General features: G+C 39.5%; 1 protein-coding gene across 3 annotated transcripts in view; it reads right to left on the bottom strand.

The window, feature by feature from the left end:
* Window positions 1-3,803, bottom strand: part of LOC114490986 (interleukin 1 receptor accessory protein) — a 138,988-nt gene extending 135,185 nt beyond the window's left edge. For 2 of the 3 annotated variants that reach the window (XM_028505128.2, XM_028505130.2), the window contains exon 1: window positions 3,557-3,803. The gene's annotated coding sequence lies outside the window, so the exon portion shown is untranslated. The remainder of the gene's footprint in view (window positions 1-3,556) is intronic. The other variant, XM_028505132.2, reaches the window with a different exon arrangement.
* Between the last annotated feature and the right edge of the window lie 20,102 nt (window positions 3,804-23,905).

The raw sequence follows: 23,905 nt of genomic DNA, 5'->3' as shown, positions 1-23,905 counted from the left end.
GATCCTACATCTGTGTCACCAGCAAAAACCTCAGAAAGTTAAACAGCAAATGGAGCTATGCGTTATCTTGGATATAACTTTTTTTTTTTATTTCTGCCTCCTCTGACTTCTTCCAGCCACATTCTGCTTTTATAACTGTGCCGGGTAAGATGATGCTAACTCCCTTCCTTTAAGCAAAAGCAAACATGCTCCCAAATGCCAAAAAGGAATAAAACATTTCTCATGGAATTGCATTTTCAAGCTTGTCTGCTTGCTGCAAAGCAGAGAAACCTGATGGCCTGTAGGGAGTCTCAATGGATAAATCACCCCATTGCCGGGATGAGAAACAGATCTGTTCATTTTCCCACATAAGCCTGCAGCCATCAGTTTCCACAGGGAGGACAAAACTCCAGACCAATGATCAGCCCCACCAGCAAGCAGTGGTCTTACCTGCAAATGCTGCCTCTGCATACTACTCTCTATGTTCCAAACTTCACCCACAGAATTGGCGAAAGAAGTGAAAAATGCTAGGAATGTTACCGTCACTCATGACATTTGTTCCTCAATCTTCTTACCACTCTGCGAATTAGTACAAGGATGGAATATGGGGGCAAAACATCTCAAAACAGGAAGAAAAAGATGACATAATTCTGAGCTTTATGTCTTCATAGTTCCCTGCCTCCAGGAATTGAAGGTGCATTGCATCAAACACAGGGAAGTAGGAAGGTTGCCTTAGAGATAATGGCTTTGAAACTTCCTCTCCTGTGAGTTGGCCCTGCTAAACTCAACAGATCATGTTTAAGGGCTGTTCCCTTAGCAAAGAAATGTCCTCTTTGGGACAGAAAGGATGCTCTGCAATCACCAGCCAAATAAGGTCAACCTAACAATTGAAATAAATTGCTAAGGATCTCACTGGCAAGGTGACAGGGTGTGACAAGAAAAGCCTCTAACTAGAAATCAACGTGTTTGAACTGTATTTCCAGGGCTGAAGCTTCATAACCACATGACCCTTGGTAACCTCTCATTTCTTTGAATCTCATTTCAGTTTCCTACTCAACAAATTGAGATCAGCGAAGAAGGGGCATCATTTAATGCGCACCTACTCATGACATATACTTTACACTATTCCACTTAATTTAATACTCTCACAAATCTCTGGTGGGGGGCAACTTTTTCCCTCCATTTTAGAGCTGAATAGAGAAGACACCCAATAGTGAAATAAACTGCTCAGTGTTTCCTAGCTACATAGGAACTACAACTGAAACTTGATAGGACCACAAAACGTGGGCTCCTTCCACTATTAACATGCCTTCCATGTCCTTCCTTTCCTCAGGGCTATTGCAAGTAACAAGGAAGATAATATATAGGGAACACACTTTGAACATGTTAGATGTATGTACAATTTTGGTAACATATAATCTGGATAAGGAAGAAAGGTATAACTGAGTGTCTTTGCTTTAAAGAACCTGAACCAAAAGGAATTAGTGTTTGATCTCCCTTCTGTCCCCTTGTTGTGACCTTACTTTGAACATTTTCCTTTTCCCCACAAGCCCCTGGTCTCTCAGGCACACGTTCAGATGTATCCTGGCCAGCTCATCATAATGCATGCACACGGAACAGGCTGACGGAAGCAGTGATCCCATCCTCTGCAAATGCTAGGTGCAGGTGCGGGAGGTACCTATCAAGGGGGACCACTAAGCCCTTGACTTCCCGCAACATGTATCACACCACCTCATCAATGCCACATGCAAATACGAGGGACTGTGAAGCAGAAAGACAACTCTATAAATGCTGGATGCTCAATCCGGGCACTTATGGCATAGTCAAGAGAGAGAAGAAAATCATCGTATGAAGTCAAATCAGAATAAAATCAATTGTCACGAGCAGGTAGGGGTATAGGAGTGACACTATTTCATTTGTGATAATAAAAGAAGACAAGTGTAGGCATATTTGGGTGTATTTAAATAAGGTAAGTTTGTGTCCAGAAGGGAGTGAATTTAGCAGTGTCACTAAATAATCCAAAATAAATGCATGAGAATTTTGTTGCTGTTTTCCTATGCTAACAAAATATAAAGTTGCTTGTCTGACTTAAGACAGCAGGGATAAGAGGCTTACAACATTCTGTAACATGAATGGAACTTCAACTTCTCTTGTGTTCCTACCTCTCATCAAATTCCAGACCCTCTTTGCTAACAAAGAATGCCTCAGATCGCATCTTCACCGACCTAAGGCTTGGCCTAAAAACTAGTACAGGCTGGCATCACTGAGAAACATTAATTTTATATTCCAAGTCAAGCATTCACGATCAAAGTCACATGTAGAGAGCATTCAAAAAACACTCACAGTAAAAGAGCTGTTCAAACTCCAAAGAAGAAAACACCATAACATTCCAGATATTATTTTTAAGTCACTCTAAGGTAGTACAAAATCACCTTTCTGAAAACCTGTCATGTCCAGGATCACTATATAACAATATTTATAACAGTTACCACCAATCTCAACCTGACTACCAGGTGCCAGACCAGGCACTGAGCTATAAACATGTTGTTTGAATTATCCCATTTAATCTTCCTAACTACCCAAAGGACCTATTGTGACCATTATAATTTCCATCTTGCCCCTGAGGCGGGGGCGGGGGGGGGCACAAAAAACAAAAACATGCACACACACAAAACCTGAGTATCAGGAAGACTGGATCCTTGCCCAAGTTCACACAGCTAATGCACCTCAGAGCTAGAGTCAAAGCCAGGTAACCCTCCTCCTCCCGGGCTCCTAACCAGAGGATCTGCGGAGCAGAGCAGCAAAACGCTCTGAGGCGCTGTGGTTCACAATTCCACAACCAAGGCTGGCGCTGGCTCTTAAACCGCAGAAGTTTGCCTTTACGTTTGTGATTTTTTTCTCTTTAACTCAGCTTCCTTGCTCCTTCCCAGTACTCTAAAGTGAGAGGGGCTATGGCTCCATAAAGCCAGCTGTCCTTAAATGAGGGGCATCCTATCCCCCATAGGACCTCAAGCTCCGCTTCTTCCCAGGGCTGGAGAGAGAAATGAGGACCACATGGAGTCAGAGACGCCCGGGCGCCCCTCACCTCTCCACCCCTCCACCAGGAGTCTGACAGACACCGTCGTACGGAGCATCGTTCTGAGAAAGCAGGTCAGGGGAAGAGGGCGCGAAGGCTGTCACAGCTCCAGGCTGGGAGCAACGTTAGACAGACTGGGACACACTGCCCTCGTCTATCCTCACTGCTTACAGCAGTGCCCTGGGGAAACCAAGGCGGGGATATACCAGGAAAGACCCCTTAAAGGGCTGAAAGTAGCGTGCAGCAACCCGCAGCCGTCCCACAACTGCGTGACTTAAATCCCTGCAAAGCGAAGATGGGGCTCTGGACAGTCAGTTTCGAGTCCTGGCCACAGCAATAACTAGCTTTGTGATCTATGCCAGGCACTGCCTTACTCTGTGCCTCAGTTTGCTTTCGGGGATGGGGGTGGGACTGAAGGAGTCCTTTTGTAAGAATCCTTCTACTCTGAGATTTTGCAGCTCGGTGATTCTTCCAAGACCTCCTTGACAGCGCGAGACTCACCTTTCTTGAGAGACAGAGTGGGCGCAGCGGAAAGCAGCGAGGATGGATGCCGACTAGCCCAGCGCTGCTTCTTTCCCTGCGTCTGGTCAAAACGGAGCCCTAGGGACCCTGATCCGGACAGTCGTCGCCCAATGAGCCTCTTACTTTCCGCTGCACTTTCTTTTTTCCCCCTTTGGGGCTCCTCCCCCGTCGTGGCGCGATTGGCCGCGGCGGAGCGCCTCTGGCTCCACCCGCCGCCTGAGTTCGCCAGCCACCCGCGCTCTGGGCTTCCCGGAGCCGCGGCCACGGGGCGTCACCGTGGGCGGCCCCGCCAGTGGCAAGGAGGAGCCGCGTGGGGCGGGTCTGCGGACGGAAGCGAGGCTGAGCTCGGCCGCGTTCCATTTGGCACCCTGCCACCTCCTGGGCTGGCTGGAGCGCGCAAGGGAAAGAGAGGGTTGGTCCTGCAGCTTGGTACTCTGCCAGGGGCGCTGGGAAGATATGCCCCCGATTCTACACACACACGCACACAAGGGCTCACTGAAAGATTGTGGTCTCACAATGCAAGATAGATGCCACCCGGCCTTTTCTTCTTGGCTCTGTGCATTTAGTTATGCTGCACCAAGGCTGCACATCAATTTAGGCTATAGAATTTGTGTGCCCACCAAGTGCCAAGCGCAGACCGCGACAGGAAGTAACAGACTGATCTCGGTGGTCCGGAGCTCTTGCTCTACTGCAGGTGACAGTGCAGGAATAAACAACTGGTCATGGCAGCAGGACTGAATCTGCTGTTGTACATTCCCAGTGCCTAGCCCAGTGCCTGGCCCGAAGTGGGCACTGGGTTCATATGTTGAGTGATGAATGAACAAAATAATCATTGTGGAAGGAATTGATCTCAAAAGAATCATTTCCTTTGCATTCATTCGCATTTCTCCAGGTTTCTACGAGAGCCCTCCAACACCTTCTCCCATTCTAAATGGTAGTCTGTACAACCATCCTGAGAAGCATTATAAAGACCTTCATTAAGTGAGCTCCATTATTCAAAAACCTTTCTTGTTTCCTGTTAGTAGTCCATCACAGTCTCTTTATGATTGACAAGGCCTCTTGTGCCTGTCCCCAATTCCTGAAATCCCTAACAAAGGCAATCAACCAAGTTGACTTGTCTCTTTGCATATGCCTTCCCCACCACCATCTCCTTGATTTTTCTTCTGCTCTTAGCATTACCTAATTGAACATTACTAATTTATTTATCAAAAAAATGAAATCCAGAGAAAGCAATGAAGAAGAAAAAGGAGGAGGAGGAGGGGAAAACAGAAAAAGACAAGGACAAAGAAAGACGTCTGGGGAACCAGCGGGTGGCAGACCCTGTGTACCTTGTAAGGATAGACAGCTGTGGGAAAGCAAGACACCAGCCCTGGCCTCAAGAAGCTTATTCCCCAGAGCAAGTAACGCTATAATCAAGGCATTAGAAATGTTCATTTTATTTCATTTATTGATATCACTTGTGAAAATTAATTTGAAGAAATTATTATTTGTCTCCAGATACCTGGCACAGAGTACATGTTCACAACATTGTTACTGAATCCAAATATATATATAAGGGGGGACCCCAAAAAACATTATTTATTAAAAAATGTGTATTTATTCTTATATGTTTAAATTTCAGTCACTTTCAAAGTACCCTCCATTTGATACAATATACCTGTTGAGACATTTTTCCACTGCTCAAAAGAGCTTTTGAACTCATCTTAGGGCTTCTGTCATTTTTTGTTTCACTTCTTCTACATCAGCAAAACGTTTTCCTTTGAGGAATTTTTTCATCAGGGAAACAAAAAAAAGTCTCTTGGGGAAAGATCTGGTGAATAGGAAGGGTAGGACACCAGGGGGTCATGCCATTTTGGGTCAAAAACTGCTGAGCACTCAGCACAGTGTGGGCAGGTGCGCTTGTAAATCACCCATCATGAAATGGGCAGATGCCTTTAAAAGGCCTTCGAAAAAGAAATTCACTAAAGCTGAACACAACCTCTCACAGCAGTGCCAGTTGGTACACTGACACAGATGGGTTCCTAGAGCACTCACCTAGTGGGGGAAGCCTGTACTACAAGGGGCCCACCCTCCAGAAGGTAATTCTGCTTTTTTGGAGGGGGACCTCGTATATCCAAAAGAATTTTAAAAGTTACCTGTGTAAAGCAAAAATAAAACTTTTTTGATTTATAATTCATTCATTAAACGTATTCAGGGCATCAATTTTTTATTATATAAAATGCTTATCAAGCACTGTACACATGTGTGCTTACAATGTAGTGGTCACATTGCACATATTCATTCATTTAATTCTCTCAATAATTTATACAGTACTGTTATTAGCTTCAATTTATAGATGGGATATAGAGAAGTCGTATCTTGCCCATGGCCACAAGTCTACCACTGGAGAATGCAAAATGAGAACTGAGGCTCTAGGTCATCTTGGCCTGCACTATGTCACTGTACCATCTCCTGTGCTTCCTAGAAGTCACTCTTTGTCGGACACATGCTGGTGATTCAGAACTGAACCAGGCATAGTTCTGGACATTGAGAGGCTAATCATAGCTTAGTGAGGATGACAGGCATAGAGGTGAATAATCATAGTATTGTATTATAATTTGAAGACAACATAAATGCTTGGGAATAAAAATGATTAAATAACCAATGCTATATATTTACATAATAAAGTATTTGCTGTCATAATTAATGTGTTGTTATGTCTACATAATTAATATGTTGTTATGTCCTCTGTAGACATATGTCTACAAAGGAAAAGGCTTATAATGCCATTAATAAAACTGTATAAAATTATGGAAACAGAAGGAGAGTGATTGAAATGAATGTGTAAAATGTTCATGTGTTAGGATTAAGGTGGTATAGACTTTTTTCTTTATAAATTTGCTTAATATCAAAATGTTATTGTAATAAGTAAGAACAGTGGTTTAAAATTCACCTAACAGTGCTGGATGCATAGAAGATGTTCAATAACATGTTTTGAAATAGCTTGAAGTATCTGAAATGCATTATTACTCTCTTCTTCTTTTTACTCCTATCCTCCATGTCTCTTTTCAGGTTATCTTTAATCATTGTGTCATAGCTATAGTAGGGCCTCAGAATTTTTCTAGTCCTTTGAAACTAGTCCAACCAGGCTTTTGTCCCTAACACTCCACCCATAATCAAGGCATCTAATGACCTCCACTTTGCCAAATTTTAATGGTCAATTCTCAGTCTTCATCTTGACCTATTAGCAGCATTAGACACAGTTGATCCATTTCTTCTTCAAACTCCCGTCTTTGACTCCCTGTTTGCCATCAATTTAATCTCTGGCTCCTATTTTGTTGAATCCTTTTCATGATCTCTGATGGTTAGAATATCCCAGAGCTTAATCCTTGGCACATTTATATTCCCTCCCTAGGGAATCTCATCAGGACACAGAGCTTTCTCAGACATCCACAGGATAATGACCTCAAATTTAAAGCTACCATCCAAACCCCCATATTATTGACTCTTTTATATCTCTTTTTAGAGGTTTCATGTGCATTTCAAAGCTTACATTTTCAAAACAAACTCTGTATTTCTACTCCTCACCAATTCACCTCTTCCCCCAGTTTTCCAAGCTTTTTAAGAAACACCATCTTTTTTCCAGTTGCTCAGGCCAAAAAGTGGTATTCATGATGAAGTCTTCGCGTGCTCATATGCAACCCATGAGCAAACCTTCTGTGTCCGGCACATTCAAAACAGATCCCAAATATGACCACTATTTCTCTCCTCTACCACATCCACCATAGTTCAGTCATTGTTCTTTCTCCCTTCAATAGCCTCCCTGCTTAAATTCTTGCTCCAGAATCTTTCCTCACACTTCAGAGTAATTCTAATAAATGGAAAATGGTAATAAATAGAGACTAGTGGTTAAAGGCAAGAAACTTGTAACCAAACTGTCTAGGTTCAAGTTCAAATACTATAATATAGTAATGTGATATACTCACATTATTTAACTACTTTGTGCCTCAGTTTCAGCATCTGTAAAATAATAAATAAAATTAAATGAATATAAGAAAAATACTTGGGACAGAGACTGGCACCTTCTCAGTGAAGTCTGATCTGACAGCCATATAAAATACTGCCCATTAGATTTTCTATCTTATTTATGTTATACTTTAATTAATTAATTTATTTAACATCTCTTTCACTAGAATGTAAGCTACATAAGGGTAATATAATGTTTCCAGAGCAAATAGATAGTACTCTGCACATAGTACTCATTCAATATTTGTTGAATTATGAATTCAGTCCAAAACTCTCATGGTTAAACCAAGACCCAAAGATACTAAGTGACTAATTCTTGCCCTCCTCCTTTGATTTACATTTTCCCAAGGCCAAAATAATTGGAAGAGAAGTAAAACAATAAGTAGCTTTCCTTGGCTGGGAGCAGGGTAAAGAGAGTACAGTACAGAGGCATTTTACTTTAGGTTTTTGAAAGGAAGGTAAAGAGCAGGACTGAGCCAAACAAGAAAAAAGGAAAAAAGTAATTAAGTTACCTTCCATATCCTTTTAAGTTTCCATCTTTTATACTTCTCAGCCAATTTTTCTTCCATGCTCACCTAAGGGAGGGGACGAACTGAGGGGAGTTTGTCTGCTCTAGAGTCTCTCTACACGACTATGGACATCTCCCCCGGGTGCCCCATGTTCCCAAGTCATTTTCCCCCTTCCTCCTTATTGCCTCTGACCTTGATAAAAGCCCCTCTCCCCTCATTTTGTCTGGTTAGGTGTAGGAAAACAAGCAAATTGAACAAAGTCATGTTAAAGTGGAAATTCTTAAGAGCTCAGCATATCTTGTCAGAGGTACATGCTTATGTGCTCAAACACATACATCTTATTATTGAAATTTAAATAATTAAAAACAAGAAATTTTAGCTATGTAGTAGGAGGCTTTCTTCATTCATATTCCTAGCAGGCTGTGCTACATGCAGCCTTGGAAGAGGAGAGGCAAATGGGGAACTCCTGGATCCCATCCAGAACTCTGTTTGCATGGGGTTAGAGGTGAGCCCCATGAATGAGGGTTTCTCCCACATAGAGGTGCCAAAGATACACACAGTCGGACATTAGTTGAAGCTGTGAAAACAGATTTTATTCAGTAACTACTGACAGTAGGTGAAAGAGCTGAGCTCTATTCCATTTTGCGCAGAAGAGATTTGGGCTTTTTAAAGGGAAAATGACGGAGGGGGTTGGTAGGGGTTCAGTGGCGTCATGAAATTAAAATAAAATTGCAAAGGGATGGCCAGTGTAAATATGATTAGGCCGGATGTGTCTGCTGGTTGGCTGTTACTGAAGTCAGGAGTCTATCCTCCCACAGAGTCTGGGAGACAGAGGCCCTCTCTTTCCTGATGATTACATCTCAAAAGAGTGACCCTCTTCCTCGAGAAATACACTTCTGAGTTGTAAGAGCTACATAGTCACAATTGTAAGCACTTTTTAGTATGTTCTAAGAAAGGGGGTCAGAGGTCTACCATCAAATGTTGGCTAGAGCAAATAGCAAATTTTCCTGGCAGCCTTGAGCTTTCTGAGGGAAGCATTTTAATGGAGGATTGGGGTCATCACAAGCAGTCTTATGCCACTAGAAGCTATGCTGAAGTTTTGTCAAGTCTCTTAGAGCAAGGCTTTGGATGAAGGTGTTATGTGCTGAGAATTCTGCAGTTCTCAGAGGTCAGTAAATTCTCCCATAGGACACCTGTAGGAAGAGAACCAGTGCCCCATTCTCACAGGTGCTGCTCCTTTAAATCCAGCTTCTCTTGCCTTGGAATACTGGTCTTTATGGGACTGCACCTCCAGCACCGCCACAGGAGTGTATCTGGGTGAGTGATGGGATAGCGGGCAAAGACATGTTTTCCAAAAGACAACTTGAGTTTTCTTGGCCTATGGCCTAAAGCTTTCGGAGACTATTAGAAAAGACCTAATTTTCTTTCCTTGCCTTTCTCCTTCCAAACAGAAGCTCTGAAGCAAAGGTCAGGATTTTAATAAAGTCTTGGAGGATGGTTATTATGCAATGTTGACACTCCACTACGGCAGGAAATGTAGAGACAAGAACTTGGCATGCAAAAAGGGGAAGCCTACCTTTTATGGTTCTGACTTGGCCTTGCAAGTGGTTAATAACACATTTATCAGCTTCCAGCATCCAAATCTAATCTAAGTTGAAGGCATGTCCTTCATATAGATACCATCACCTGTATTATCCCATAAGCCAAACCACTGCCATAAATCAGTGCAGACTCCGTCTAAATTGGTCACCATCTGGTGAATAACAAGTCAGTGCCAGTTAAAAATCATGCAAATATTTGCTTGTTCATGCAGCAATATGAGAGGGCTGTGCCACTCAGCCTTCTTTGTCTAGGAGGCAAAAGGAAGGCCAAAGGATCACCTGGCAGGCAGGCAGGCACTTGTTATATTATCCACCTCCAGGGAAGGAGTTTCAAATAGTCTTTTGGGATTTGGAGACTTTGCATAAGATCCTTTCTCTGCCACCAACATTGAAAAAATTGTTTTATATTTTATTCATTCATTTATGTAAAGTCGTGTTGAACATTTATTCTATATGGGCACTGTGAGATATTCTATCTTGGCACTATGCCAAGATAGAGTGGACATGGCTTTTTCCTTATTGAAGAAAAGAGTGCCTACCTAAATTCTAAAATAAAACTATTGAAATATCCCTTCTTCAATGAACAACTCTTATGTGTCATATCCTTCCGACACACATTCTTTCTAAACCTTACATTAGCCTTAAAAAGTAGGCATAGTTTTTCCTACTTAAAAGTAGGGAAAATAGAGTCCAAAAGTCTCACTTGGCTAAGGAAGGCCACATAGCTAGTTAATGTTGAACCCAACAGCAAAACCCAGGTTGTACAGATTTGAAAGGCCATACTTTCTCATGCTAAACTGCGGTCCATAAAAAAGTCCAACTAAAGTACTCTTGGAGTATTGAAGAAGGAAAATTGTTTCTGTTTGAAGGGTATCGAAGAAAGAAACAGAAATGGTGTCACCATCAGGGTCTGTTGAAGATAAATGGTGACAGAGGAAAGGAATGAGACACTGCAGGACTAGAGAAGAGCATTCATTCATTTATCCATCCAACTTTTACACAATATATATATACAATATATATTATATGATATTATACAATATATAAATACAATAACTGCAACCTGATGTGGTCGGTGTGTTTGGAAAGAGCTTGGTACTCCTTGTTTGCCGAGAAGAAGGTGTTTGCACTGACAGGCAGGGAAAGGGAGCAGGGGGAAGGGAGCAGACAGGAGGTAGTGGGAGAAAAGGTGAAAGACTCTACTTTAATCAGATATTTGAAAGAAAAAGGGGGAAAATACTATTGACATTACACATTAGAGAGCAAAAGCTGTAACTTATTAGCCTTTATATCCCAGTACGTTGCTTGAAATAAAAAGTGTTTGAACAAATGAATGAGTTACTGACACCTGCTGCGGGCCAGGTGCTCTCTAAGCCTGGTGCTTTTTACAAATATTAGTTTATGCTATCACCACAGCATCTCCATGAGGTAAGTCTTTATTGTTCCTGGTTAAGAGATATGAACAATTCTGAGGCCCAGGAAGGTAATTTGGCTTGCCTAACATCACAGAGCTCAGAAGGTATAAAGCTGGGCTTTCAAGTTTGATTCCAGAACTTTTTTCCCACTCTCTGTCCTGCTCTACATTCCAGGCTAGGGCAGTGATGTTTTGTTAGTATTTTTGTTATGATTTCAAATATAAACACTTTAGGGAAGTATAATATGAATATACAAAATTACACTAATCATATGTATACAGCATGAAAAATTTTAACAAAGGAAACACAGTTGTGTAACTAGCATCTAGAAAATCACATTACTGCCGGCAACGGTTTGATTCAACATGATAGTCAGTATCTTCACTTCTGTCAAGGCACAGCATTCATGCACACTCTATTCAGGGGGCCTCTTGAACTATTTCCTGACTGGGAAATAAGCTAGTCAGTAAGTTATGACTTCTTTTGGGGGACCTCATGCATCCTCTCAGGTCAGAGGTTACTTCTACTGAGCATCCCTTGGACCTGGGGCAAATCTGGCTGCCTCTAAATCTTGGCAGCAAAAAGAAAAGCAGCAGTGAGACCTCTGCATCTAATTTAAAAGTGATTATATTTATCATGCTGGTTTGTTTTATATATATATATATATACCACTGTAACTTGTAAAAGCTAAATAATCATAGAGTTAATCTGAATATAGAAAAACCCTGACAGAGATAAGGAAGACTAGAGCTATCAGAGAGCAAAGGGGCAGAATGGAGCACTTAACTGATGGTAGGTGGCCTGGAGTCCATTCTAGATTTAACTACCCATTCTTTGTGCAATCTGGACACAGTCACCTCTGTATTCGTTACTGGACTAAAGGAGTCTGTTTGCCTGCATGCATCAAAGCCCAATAAGACACAAACAGAAACTTTCTACAAAGAAAGTATTAGCTGAAGAAGTAGCCCATGCCCAGAGTCACAGGTGAGCTAATGCTCAGAGACCTGGCTTCCCAGAGACTTTAGGGATGGGTTATATAGGGGACTAAGGGAGCTAGTGTCATGGTTAGGGGGTATGGTCTTTACTGATTGGCCTAGCACTAGGGCAGTGGGTAGGGGGCAGATCATTGCATCTGGTTCTGATGTCAGCCATGGCATCCCTTCATTTGGCTTGGCTGGTTTCCTGGGTCTGTATGTTATCTTTAGATGCTATCTTTAGTTTGATTGAAACTGTCTCTGTGGTCAATAGACCCAAAGCATTGTTCCTAAAACTATTTGATGCTGGCCAAAACCTCATTGTCCTAAGGGCTTAATCACTAAGGAAGTGCAAGGGCAAAGGAGGGAGGTAATTTAGGGTCCTGGGTGAGACCAGTATGAACCAAAAGGAAAGAGAAAGGGGCATGTTTAAAAAAATGGTCATGAACTTGCAATAATGAACAGTGGCCATAGCCTTTACTAAGCATCCAAATCACCTCTGGTCTTTTTATTTTTTTTATTGTTTTTTTGTATGGTTTATTTTGTATTTAATAGTTAGAGATGACCAGTCCTAATGCTAACTTGTAAGCTGTGAGATTTATATAAAATTAATCATCTTATTGATGAAGTGATTCTAAAAATTGAAATTGGATATAGAGAATAACTAGACTTGCTAATTCTTCAGTTATCTTCCAGGGCTACATTTCTAAGGTCATGTATTGGTTTAAGCATATATTTGTAAAAGTTAAAAAACGATCACTTAACCTGACTACAAAAGAAACTGCATTAAAAAACTACTTTTAAAATGTATTTATTTGAGAGAATAACCCCACAATTTCTATTGCAAAAGGTAATTAAATTTAAAATACATTTGGTAAAATTTGCATATTTTTAGAGGTTGAGTATCACATAAAGTCTACAAGAAGGAAAAACAATTAAGAGACTATTTGACTGTGTTTGTGTATGCTAATTAACCTCAAACGAACTATAGTATCATTTGCTTGTTTAAGATCTGCTTTGTTATTTAGAAAGGTTATTACATGAAAATAAAGAATAAAACAATTGAAAGATTTAAACAATTAGTAAATATAAAATCCAGTATTGTATTCCATAGAAAATGCACAGTAACTTTAAAAGAACAAATTTCTAGTATAAAAGCTATAACAAACATACGCAGTCACATTCATGCTATGGAATACAAGATGACTTCCAGCTGGGGCATTAGGGAAGGCTTTATGGAGATGGTTTTTGAGATCAGTCCTGAAAGATGGATAAGATTTGTCAAGAAGAGAGAACGGTAGGAGGCATTTAGGCAGTAGAAACAGCAGGGACAGAAGCATAGCAGCATGAACTTGCATAGCAAGAAGACAAGAAATGGACTATAATAACTATCTCTGGGAGTAGGTATAAATAAGGTGGAAAGGCTAGCTAGAGACTAGTCTAGATAGGCCTAGGTATGGTAAGGCATCATTTTCTGAAACCATGGGAAGCCCTTGAAAGTTGGAGAGTAAGTGAATGAGTTGATTAAGGTCACACAGATAGTAAGAGTTTTAGAGAAGTTGCACTGAAATTGAGATTGTCTGATTTGATGTCTAAAGATTTTTTTCTACTGTTCCCAACTATTGAAATGGGGTCCATAGGTGCATGGGAGAATACCCATGCCTAATACACAACACTTAAAAACTCCCAGACTTTTCTGTAATAGCCTAACTGTTTGGAAGTAGGATTCTTTAGAAGTAGAAGACAGGAATGACAATGACAATGACTTTCACCCCGGTGGCTTCAAGGCCTTCTCCAGGGTAGAGGGCACCAGTTACTTATCAGCAGCAGCTCGTGGTAGACTGGCATTAGGAACCACACAAGAGTATTTCATTGGAAGCCGCAGAGGGAATTTAACATTGACTGAATGCAATTATCCAGCTTGGAATTTGGCCAAGGTTTCAAGATTTAATATCACCACTTACCCTGGGTCCTTGTAAAGACCCCTTGTAGTCAGAGACCTTAATTTTATTGTTCTCTAAAATTCATGGGACAGCATTTCTTAACCTTCCCCCCAATCAGGACATTTTTTTTTCTTGGCCATGGTGCTTCCAGTATGGCCTTCATTGCTGCTGCTGACACCAAGGTACTTTCATTGCCCCCAAAGGCCATTTTATTTATTGTTGTTATGTTTCCAAAAGATGCATTTTCTTTCACCAGTATGTTCAGTTGGCCATGTTAATAGCATAGGCTGACATTTTGGTGACCACTCAGGAGAATAGTAGATTGTGTAAATTCCACAGTTCTGCATGTCAATTGTGAAGTATCTTGAAAAATTTGTTCAGGTTGACCTTGCTTTCTTTGAAAAGATAATAAAAATATACAATAATAGGAAATATAGCGGAAACTCAAATCTAGTATCACATTTCAAAATTCAGAATAATTTAATTAACTATTATGCACACACATAACTTTTTTATAATTAAAATTAAAACAAAACTAAAATATGTATAGAGACAACACAGTGGAATATTAAAAAGTCATAAGACAAATATCCAAATTCCAATAATTAAATAGGCAAATGTGTGATCAAACTACTAATAAATGAGGAAACATAGGCCAAAAGCATATTGAATAGTATTCAACTCCACTAGTAATCAAAGAAATGCAAGGTTAGACAATAAAGAACATCTTTACATTTATTATTTTAAAAAGCCTTAAAACTAATTTTGCTAATGAATTTTTGAGATTACTGGTACACAGCTACATTTCCAAGAGGCTAAAGTTAATAGACACAACTCTTTGAAGGAGCAATTTGGAAATTAAAATCAAGATCTAAAAAATGTTATATTCATCAAGCCAAAGATTTTAATACTGGAAATTTACCTAAAGAATGAACACACAATACAATCTACAGATGATATATTATATAGATAATTGTTTACTTGAAGTCTATATATTTTTATTAACCAACATCACCCCTATAAATTCAATAAAAAAGAAATAATTCAAACAAAGAGGGAACTGTATTCACATAGATATTCACTGAAAACTACAGTAGTAACCTGAAGTTAATATTCAGAATATATAGAGCATTCTTACTCAACAACAACAAAAAACAAATAACCTAAAATTTTTTCTAATTATAAAAATCAAGTAAGAGACCTCATCCCCTTTGTGATAATCAAATATTCTGAGAAGACAAATGAAATCATATAAAACCACCCTATATAAAATAATTAAAATTTAAATGAAGAGTTCATTGTGAAGTAGGCTACTGAAGAGAGAGAGGGGAGAGGAAGAAAGAGAGATGAGAGAGAGAGAGAACAGAGTATAAGTTTCTCAGAAATGCTGCTCTGTGAAAAAATGTAAGTGGAATCACAGAAAACATGGGGAGAAGGTTCACTCCCATCATGCCCTGCCATAATGCCCAGTCTGTCCTATTATTTGCCCAAGACCCAGTTAAGGTTGGATTTCCAACTTTTTGACTGATTGGTGGCGAATTCTTGAACAAATTATCTGATTTCTCTATGCCTCTGTGTTTATGTATGTGAAATGAAGATTTTAAAAACTTCGATATCAAAAGATAAGTTACTGTGATGATTAAATGATAGAATGTATTTAAAATGTCTGGCACATTATGTGTGAGCAGAAAATGGAAGTTTCGTCCCTCACCCCTGACTTCAAATACATTCTAAGTTGATTTCTGTCTTCAAAGAACTTAAAGGGAACTATAACTGATACTAATTCTTATTCTCTCCAAAGTCTAACACAATCTGTCACATGTGATAGGTACTTGATATACATTTATTGATTACCACAAGCATTTAATAAACACCTTTTGCTTGACCAACATTGAAGCAGGAGATATATGATTTTAAAATACTTTTCTGATTTATTGTGAGAAAACCAACATAGAGAGTGGCTGAGGAATCAGCTCCTGTGTTACTATTTAAGAAAAAAGGAAATATCCTTCTTGGAACTGATGCAATAATTACAATCCTTTATATTTATGCACTTTAATATACCTTACAAAGTATTATCAGCTGTACCTTCATCAAAACAATTGTGTAAGAAAGCTGAGAATAAGGAATTATTCTCAGTTTTACATGAGGCTCAAATTGGATGATGTGACTTGCAAATATAGGACACTGAATGTCAGCCAAGGGACCAGAACCTAGGTCTGCCGCACCATATTCTCCTTGAATTGCTGAGAGAATTGCTGAGCGTTGTGGTGAACGCTTGTTCTGCCACAAGTCCTCATACAGCCTTGCAGTCCTGGCTTTATCATTGACCTTGATCCATGAAACACAGAGCTTGTCAGTTTCTTCATTACTAAGCCTCCGTGTCTGAGTTTCTATATTGCACTGAGGTTGCATGACATCAGTGACTTACCTTCAAGAGACACAAAAAGACAATTTTATTAAAATTACTGTAATCATCGATGTGTGAGAGATAGATGGATTGGTTGCCTCTCACACATCCCCAGGGGAGGACCTGGCCAGCAACCCAGGCATGTGCTCTACCTGGGAATTGGGCTGGCAACTTTCTCCCACTGCTAGGATTATACCCTCAGAATCCAGAATTGCCAATTCAAAAGAACCTATGCACCCCAGCATTCATTAATATTATTCTGTAAATAATAGCAGCATTATTTACAACAGACAAGTGCTGGAAACAGCCTAAGTACCCACCAGTAAATGTGTGGATCAATAAACTGTGATACATTTACACAATGGAATACTACACAGCAGAAAGAAAGAAGGAAATCCTACCTTCTGTGACATCGTGGATGGAACTGCAGACTATATGCTAAGTGAAATAAGCCAGGTGGTGAAAGACAAATACCGTATGATCTTACACATAAGTGGAACCTAATCAACAAAATAAACAAATGAGCAAAATAGAACAAGAGACTTGGAAATAAAGAACAGGCTGACAGTGACCAGAAGTGAGATGAGGCAGGTAATGGGGGAAAGGGGGAACAGAGGGGAAGGGGGCAAGCCAAGAAACACAAATAGAGGACTCATGGGCACGGACAATGGGGTGGTTGGCTGTGGGAGTGGGTGTACGAGGCAAGGGAGAGAAATGGGGAATAAAGGTGGGACAACTGTAACTGAATAACAATAAAAAATGAAAGAGCATTATTAATAAATGTCATAACCTGGAAAAAAACAAAACAAAATAAATAAAATTAATCATCATTATTATTTTACATGGACTATTCCAGTAATGTTTTCACACCCAATTTATATTAAATAATCATCATTTTCTGAAGTTATTTACCTTTGAAGACCCACCACTCAGAGCTGAGGGTTTAAAAAGAATCTCAGTGTCAAATGAGTGGGTGAAATTTGTCTAGTGTGCAAACCAGTTGAATAATGCTGGCATCTCAAGAGGGAGACTGCCAACATATATCCCAGGCATTGTTGACATCAGCTGTCTGACATGAGAACAAATGCCATGTGATTTGGTTTCATTGAGCTATCCCTGCTTGTCACCTAAGAGGTTTTGATGTATTAAGCAACATTAAGTCACATGTCTGGCTTTCTCATTGCACTGAAATGTCTTACACTAAGGCCTAGAAAGTAAAAATGATTCTTTAGAACTAATTGAGAATGCAATGCAAAGATACAGAAATCACATACTATAACCCACATCCTTAATATGAGCCCTGTATCCCTCCTCAGCCCTGCAGCTAGTCAATCAATGTATCATGTACCAACTATGTACACAGTACAGTAGAAGGGATTATGGAGGAGGATGTTCTGAATCAGATCTATCTTCTGCCCTTCCCAACTTTTTAGAATCTCAGAGGAGTTAAGAGCCCACAGATAACACAGAAGGAATATGGGATGGGAGATATAGACAGTTACAGAGTGCAAAGGAGTTCAGAGAAGTTTAAAAAAATCACCCCAATTGGTTCCATCTGGCAAAATGTCTCCTCCATGTATATTCGTTGGTTTTAAACAATTCTGTTAAAACCTAACATCCCACACTCTCATTTTGTACCCTATGTTGGTTCTTCCTGAATTAATCACCATCAAAAAAATAAAGATCTCTTTTTGCCTCTTCTATTCCTACTCTTGGCTTTAGAAATAAAAGGGTCAGTTCTGCTCATTAAATGGTTTTAAATATTATCTCTATTTTCTGCTGATGGAACTGTTGGCATCCATATAGTTAAAATTTCAAAGGAGATAGGGGAGGGGGACTTGTCCAGTCATCTGCACTCAGGCCCATGACTTCTGACTTGGTACCACCTCTTACAAAGGACGCAGAGGAGAGACAACATCTGACAGCAAAACGTGCATCCCATTATGAAGAACTTTAAAGGTTAGACTGTGAGTGACCTGCTCCTCTGTGTGAATTTTGCAATGACTAAGAACAAATGTTCTGAGGAGATTAGCTGGATAAAATGACTATTATAAACTCATTGTTTATGTATGTCAGGACAAATGGATCTGCTTAAAAGTATTTTTTTCTGAATTTCTTTGAAGTGTGACAGAGAAAATTAATTTGAGACTAGAGAATAGGAAGGGAGAGTTATAAATTTGGAATTTGACAAATAAGACTTGCTTCCACAATGTGCCAAGTCTGAATTAAATATGAATTATTAGAAAATCCCTAGTCTTTGTAAAATAGTCTCTTCTCTTAAAATTGTTCTTGGCCAGCCAGAATTTTTTCTGTTTTTTCCTGTTTGGTTGTTATCTTCATTTTTATTTTGTTTTCCATATCTTGAACCATGATCATCATCATGGGAAAAAATACACAAAGTCGATGTAATTTTTGCTCTGAATTGTGTACAAGCCAGCACATAAATACTTTAAACTCCGGGGGATATAAGAAACCTACTAAAATTAAACAATAGCTTTTATAGACACCTATTTACATATATATGATATGTATATAGGGCAGGTATAAATTTATGGTGCTGATTTTTATATGCACATATACAAAAGTGCATATACACACATCCCACACACACCAGACAGTACTCTTACTATATATAGACATGTGTATACACAAACGCACATGTATAACACTTTATATAGCATTTTGTCCATCTGTTTAGGAAGTTTCCATATAGTCCTTTCAATTAAAGTTAAATATGGGCATGCACTTCCCACTTAGAATCCGGTGACTCTATCTCTTTATTTCTGCCCTGCACATAGTATACAGTGCCAAAAATACAGTAGGCACTTAGTAAATATTGTTTTAATGAAATTGGATTGAATGGTGAACACTGCAAAAATGAATTAAATCAATACACCACTCATAGGGTACATAACATAAGCTCAACGATACTTGGTTCAAATCTATTATCAGGATAGTTCAATTCCTTAAGTTTGGAAGGATTGTGATGCAGTAAAAAGAGCTCACCCACACGTGAAAGTCACAGACACTGGGTGTGAATTTCAGCTCTACCAGGAAGTATCTGTGTGACTGGGGGAGATTTCACATCTCACGAGAATGCTTACCTTGTTGAGCACGAAACATCAAACTAAGTAACACACACAGGCAACTTGCACATGGTTAGTCCTTCATAAATGTTGCTTTCTTTTTCCTTTTCTGTTTGACCAAAATTTTATTGTTTAATATTTGAAAATAATAGCTTTGTCTTCTGTGGATTTTAAATGTGCAACCCCTTTCCTACTTAATGCTTAAAAATTAGTTCAGTTATACTATTCATTATTTTACCCAGCAAACATGTATTCTCCAGTGGAATAGGTAACTATGAAGTACCCACTTTTACACCTGCATGTTAATATTGGTGGAGACCTTCTCCGAGAGCAATGAGGAGGTTGGCATGGCAGTTAGGAGACTGAAATCTAGCCTTCAGGCCCATGTGACCATCGAAAAACCATTTCCATTCTCTGGGCCACAATCCCTCTGTCTTTAAAATAAGGGAGTTATAGCATATTTAAGAGTTATCTTAAAAGTTTTATAAACCTGCAATCTACAAGAAAAAAATCTTGTTTACTGGAATTTATGGATAACAACAGACACGGGAAGGAGAAAAACAGGCAGTTAGCCTAGCTAGAGAATACATTCATTTTTTCCTCTGTCTGATAAGTATTTAAAATTAAAGTGCACCCTTTTTTTCCAGACTATTGTCCCATGTCTAAAAAGCTTGGATCTTTGACTATTTCTGCTTTGTCATTTGAATTGTTTATTGCATGTACGGAAACAGTCAATCCTGGTGCCACAGTGTCTCTTTGGGAAGCCCATCCACCTGAAGCACTTGCTGAGGAATGCTGTGTCTAGGCTCCCTCGGTGCTACAGGCACTGCATAAAATAAGGCATGGTCCCACCTCTCCAGCCACTCACAGCCTAGTGAGTGACAGAAAGAGGGACAAGACAACTAAGGAAGAATAAAATAAGTGTTTTAATTAGGGCATGAGGAAGTGGGGTGTATTGAGAGAAGAATGATTAATTTGGACTGAAAGAAACAATGCTTGGTACCTTAAAATAAAGGAATTGTAAATTTCTGTACACCTTCCTCAGAGAGACCATTTTCTTAAAAAATAATAACGTTTGAGAGGAGGCAAACTTAAATCCTGCAGTACTGCCCATAGAAAGTTTTATGACAAAGTGCTGGAGCCCACTTGCCTTAAGGGAAAAGAGAAGATTAAGAGAAGAGTCCGATAAGGGGAGGGGATTCTGACCCAAACTGCCTTATATCTTAATCTTGCTTCCAATTCACTCAGCCATTTATTCATTCATTTAACAAGTATTTATGGAGCAACTCCTTTGTTCCAGGTACTGTTCTGGGTGCTAGGGATATAGAAATAATTAAACTGATAAAGATTCACCTCTATTCTTTGGGGAAAAAAAATAGCCATTTCTAGAACTGGGATAGGAAATAGACAAAATGAGCCTGGAGCATTTTATAATATCAAAAAGTAAGAAAGTGCTAAAAAAATTATCAGAATATGTCAAATGGGTACAGGAGCAACTGAAAAAGCTCCCAATGACTAAAGCTGAAACAATTCAAAAAACAAAATAAATAAATAAGGTAGTATTGAATAATAGCCCAAAATATACTATGAAATATTCTTCAGTTTATACTTATAAAGATTATTAAATAAATTAATGTATGAGTAGAGACAAACATCCCTTGCAGAAGATTTAAAAAATAATTTACATGGACATTCTGTTCTCAACAAGTTGACACATAACTCTTCTTTCTGTAAATGTAGGCTGTGTGTAATGACTTTCTTTCAAAGATAATAGCATGGAAGTGGGGAAAGTACCAGTGTAGTGTAGAAACATGTGAAGTAGTATATATCAGCCATGCAATCAAGGTCAATATTATCAGTCTAATTCACGTAGGTAATGTGCACTTGAGGTGATGTGATGTGATCTTCTCCAATAGCATATTACCTCAGTCTAACTGTGAGAATAACATCAGAAAATTCCCAAGAGGAGGGCATTCTACAACACATCAGGTCAGTACCCTTCAAAACTCTCAAGGTCATCAGAAACAAGGTAAGTCTGAGAAGATGTCCTAGCCAGACAGAGCCTAAGGAGACATGACAACATAATGTAATACAGCATCCTGGATGGGATGCTGGATTAGAAAGAGAACATCACTGAAAATCAAAGGAAATCTGAATGAACTATGGACTTGAGTTAATAACGATAATGTTTCAACATCAGTTCATTAATTGTGACTAATGTAGCATACTAAAGTAAGATTGTAACAAGAGAAACTGGGTACCAGGTGTATGGGAACCCTCTGTACTACCTCCTCAATTTTTCTGAAAACATAAGGCTGTTTTAAAAATTAAAGTCTATTTTAAAAAATAAGATGTTGCCACTTAATGGAGCTTAACAATTTATATAAAATAAGTTGTAATATATACAGCATGTCAGATAAGTTAATTCTATGAAAAGAATAAAGCAGAAAAAGAATAGAGAGTGCTGGGGGAGAGCATAATTCTATCTAGACCCATCCAAGAAGGTCTACCTGAGAAGGTGACACTTGAACAATGACTTGAAAAGTGGGGCAGTGGATCACATTTAGACTTGAAGATGAAATAGCAAGTGCAAAGGCTCTGGGGTAGGAACAAGCTTGTCATGTTTAAGAAATAGCAAGGAGACCAGTGTGGCTACAATATAGTAGAAAGTGAAATAAGAGTTATAGTTGGCCAGATCACATGGGGTCTTTTATCCATCATTAGGAATTTATCTCTTACTCAATGTGCAATGGGAAGCTCTGGTAGATTTTGAGCAGAGGATTAGCATGATCTGATCTATCATTTAATGGAGTCTCTCTGAGTGTTGTCTACATCACAGATTACAGGAGGAAAGGCAGACATAGGCAAGACTATTGCAGCAACCTAGGTGAGAGATGATGGTGACTTGGGCTAGGTATTGAGAGGTAGAATTGATGACAGGTGGTCGATTCTGGATTTATTCTGAATATAGAGCCAGCAGAATGCTGAATGTTCTAATAAAAGGTGTGAGGGAGAGTCTCCAGGGAATAACAAGGAAGGAGTGGCCATTAAATAAATCTGGGAAATTTGTAAAAGGAGCAGGATTGTGATAAAAAAAAACAAAAGTTCATCACCAAGTTTCTTTTTTTCTATTTGCTACATATATTTCACATTTGCATTTTTGCTATTTGCACTACCATCCCCTTCACCAAATATCTGTCATTCTTTTTCCTGGACCTTTGTCGTAGTGTCCTTAGTGGACTCCTGCTTTATTCTGGCCCTCCTTCTATCAGGTCCCCTGTTGAAAATGAAGATGGTTTTTTAAAATGTATCAAAGTGGATCAAACCATTTACTGCATAAAGCCCTCCCAAGGGTCCCATTCACTCACTGTAGCTAAAATCCAATTCCCTGTCTGCAATTTCAACCTCATCTCCTTAGTCACTAGACTCTAGTTACATTGGTCTTCTCTCAGCTCCTCATGGCAAGCTCCCTCCTTCCCTGCCCCACTCTCCACCTCTGCCCCGCCCTCCCAGCCTGACTTTGCCTCTCCCAGGGCAGTTGCACAAGCTGTTATTTCTGTTGGAATGTACTCCACACGACTGGCACCTCCTTGGTCTTCGCACCTGGGCCTCAGTCAGCCCTCCTCTTTGTTTGCTAGTAAAAACACACTCCCCCTCTCTTTGGTATACTGTCTCTGCAACATGTGTATTTTTTTTCTATCACAATCTGTCTCTCTTCACCTGAGCTCTGGGAAATCAGGGACTAAATTCACTTAGCTCAAAATTTATTCCAAATGCCTACTACAGAACCATAAACCATATGGAGCTCAAAAAATACTTGGTGAATTAATATATTTATGATTATTTTTCAATATATTCCTTGGGCCATTCCTTGGCCTCAGTTTTACATCTTTATCCTGGATGCCAAACTGTGGAGTCCTTAGGATTCGTAGAGAAACACCAATAAGTGCTTAAATTGCAAACACTGCTTAGCAGTTAGCCTCAGTGATAGAATCTCATCGAGTGGGCCTCTCTTTTGCTCAAGTGGAGTAAAAATAGGCACTGCTTAGCAACCAGCATTTTGTACTGAGCCCTCTCCTCTGAGAAAGACAGAGCAATGCTAGGACGAAAATGGTGAGGGAATTGAGGAACTGGAAGTATATTAAATTAGGGAGAAGCACCTTTAAAAAAAGGCTCCAATCAGTTGCTCCAGAAAGAACCTGAACATGACATGCTAATGATGAAAGGACCCCTTTTCACAGGAAACCAAACCTTTGCATCTCCTAAATTAGAGAATACACTCAGATAAGATTACAGAAGGTTCTGCGCATAAAGCAAAATAAACTCATTACACACAAGTCTTCCCTACCCCTCTGATTTAACTCCATCCATTGTTGTTATTATCA

The sequence above is a fragment of the Phyllostomus discolor genome, chromosome 2 (assembly GCF_004126475.2).
Source record: "Phyllostomus discolor isolate MPI-MPIP mPhyDis1 chromosome 2, mPhyDis1.pri.v3, whole genome shotgun sequence".
Classification (NCBI taxonomy): Eukaryota; Metazoa; Chordata; class Mammalia; order Chiroptera; family Phyllostomidae; genus Phyllostomus; species Phyllostomus discolor.
Note: the sequence above shows the minus strand (reverse complement) of the source record. Positions and strands in the feature narration are given on the sequence as shown.